This window comes from Cyprinus carpio, chromosome B11, assembly GCF_018340385.1.
Source record: "Cyprinus carpio isolate SPL01 chromosome B11, ASM1834038v1, whole genome shotgun sequence".
Classification (NCBI taxonomy): domain Eukaryota; kingdom Metazoa; phylum Chordata; class Actinopteri; order Cypriniformes; family Cyprinidae; genus Cyprinus; species Cyprinus carpio.
In genome coordinates this window covers 7,181,830-7,184,849 of record NC_056607.1, presented here as the reverse complement: position 1 = coordinate 7,184,849, position 3,020 = coordinate 7,181,830, and positions in this window count along the sequence as shown.

The window sequence follows — 3,020 nt, the reverse complement described above, 5'->3', positions numbered from 1 at the left end:
CTAAGATAAAGAATAAAGAACAAATACACATATAATGGGTGTTTCTGACCCCTGAAACCATTCACTTTTCAACATTCATTTCAACATCAACAGCACAGGGGAGTGCTCCTTGTTGTTTGGTCAAGGAGTCTTTAATTATGACACTCAGAATTTGTGTTCAGTCCTGTTAATGATGCTTTGACATTTTTAAATGTCTTAATTAGACAACCTCCTGGCCCCCTGTCAGCCTGCTGGATCTGGCTCTGAGCACTGATGTGTGTGTGAAATGTGTGGTCAGATCAGCACTGCATATACACACACATGTGTGAGAGAGTGAGTTAGAGTGAATTTCCCATCAGTCTCATCTCAGATGGATGCTGTCGTTTACGAGAACAGACGAGACAACAGCCTTTACGTATCTCAGCATGTTTAGAACTGAATTACTACAAAAGACAGCAAAGCTGAGCAGATTTATTCTTAGGGCTGTTTGAAAGGAGTGCTGTCATCCCTCTATTTCTTTCTCAGGGTCTCTAATGGTCTCTGAATGGCTTGATGTCTCAGAAACACGTTGACGCCCAGACAAAACATTTGTTTTCATTTGCTCTCATTCTCGTCTGGTTTAGAAAGCTCCTGGTGTTAACAAGAGACTAAATATGTTTGGCAAACCCCGCGGGGTGATCTTTAACCTGCGCTCTGTATCTGAGCGTTACCTGTTTGGGCCTGATGCACGCTTTGACCCCAGACATGGGAATGTTGTGCTGGAACCTGCAGGGATCTGAGGACTCCAAAAGGAATGTCCAAATTACTATCTCATTTCTGCACAAGTATGCCGTGCACATGGATCATGTGAGTTAACTGTGACTACAGAATGTGGAAAGTGACCCACTGTTCAGTTCTGACTGGCTAGTAAATACTTAAATTAAATTTATTACATGCCTTTACAATAAATAATTATACACATATACAGTAGTAGGTATTAATAATAATTTATAATCTGCATATTTATATAATTATTATGATTTCTAATAAATAAGAAGAATAAGTAAAGAATAATTAGTCAATAAAATTATATGTTTATATCTAGGAATTCAAATACACTTAAACATCGATTTATAAATTCTTATAATAATTCATCTAATTTAAAAATTATATCTATGTAACTGACTTTTATACTTAATTGACTAGTATTACTTATATTTTATAAAATAAATAAATTTTTGATAAATGACAGTAAATAAGAATGATATGTAAATAATTAGTAAATCAGATTATCTATTTACTTATATGAAATAATACTTATACATTGGTTTATAAATTATCAATTATTGTAATCTATATTATAGTATATGTAATACATACATACAAATTATATATAAGTTATATAGATAACTGTATAAATAATTAAATAAATATACATTCAGTCAAATAGGCACAGTGTGTGTACATAAATATGAATACAAGTGTGTGTGTGTGTGTGTGTGTGTGTGTACATGTGTGTGTGTGTGTGTGTGTGTGCGCGATTAGAGTTTACTTATACCTCCCAATTAATATCTAAAAAATACTAAAAACAATAACAATGTATAAATAAAAAGTATTAATTAATAACATGCATTAAATCTAATTTTATATATATTTTATTTTTATATTAAAAATACACAGTAGCTATGACTTCACTCAGGAAGGTAAAGCAGGTGCAGATCAAGGCCATTGCATGAAGAAGTGCTGCTGACTCACTTTGATCACATCTCAACCTGTCAGAGCTCCTCCAGGGCACTGCAGTCATCAGCACCCGCTCAAACACTCACAACATCACGTCACGTCTCACACTGAATCACATATTAACTATTTTTTAAAAATCAGACACTGTACAGTACGCAGGGCCAATTCATAAACTATACACTAAAAGTAAACATGTAATCAAAATGAACTCTTTTTACTTTGTCTAATTATAATGATTCATCAGTGCACATTATTTCACACACACACACACACACACACACACACACACACACACATAAAAAAAATGTCCTCTAGGCTACGTTTACCAAAATCTATGGCTCTTTAGGCATTATTGTAGCATTGAGGTAAAGCCCTGTCCTACTTTTCTCTCTTTGAATAACCCGTCTCACTTTATCAACATCAAATCAAATGTCACATTTCAGGGGTAGAATGGGTTACGAATGTCATTTTGTGTTTAAATTGAGAAGCTAGACTTAAAAAGAGAAAACTAAAGCATTGAAATGGTTCGCGTGTCATGCAGTCACAGAATGAAGATGCTCTCTGTCTGTCAGCTGGACTCGGAGATCACACCCTAATTGTGTTTCTCAAACAGCTGTCAGCTGAATGCACATGACGTCTAGACCCAGAGTGACCATGATGGGCCTTTCATCAGGTCAGACGCAGCAGGAATTGCAGCTCAATTAGGAAAGATTAAGGCATCAAACTCTAGCATGAGAAATACGATTATGAAAACTCATTCTGACTGGAGGTTTTCAGCAGCAGGAAACTATAAAGACCAAGGCTATATATTCTCTCCTAGCCTATAAAGGGCAAAATAAGGAAACTAAAAAGGAAGGATACAGACAGGAAGCAGGGATTGTGGGTTTTTTCCAGAGGCAGGTTTACTGTGGCAGTAATGAGAGAGTCACACTGGTGACTTGTTTTAATGCTTTTTTCTTTGAATGACCAGAATTGTATATTTAGGTTTCTTATCACAAAGAAAACACCAGCAGAAACAGGAAAAGATAAAGTGTGCAATGCAATTATGTAAGACAAATGAATGAACCAGAAAATAGACTATAGCTATAAAAGCTATAAAAACATATGTAAGAATATAAATTATATTTCCTCAAATCTGATTGGCAGAAGTAGTTCTGCACACAAAAGGTTTTTTAATACACATCGGGCCCTATTTTAACGATCTAAGCGCATGCTCTAAAGTACACGGCGTAGATCAGCACACCCAGCACTTGGTCTAAAAGGGTTGTCCCAATTCTCTTAATGAGTAATGGGTGTGTTTTGGACATAACGTGCAATAAACC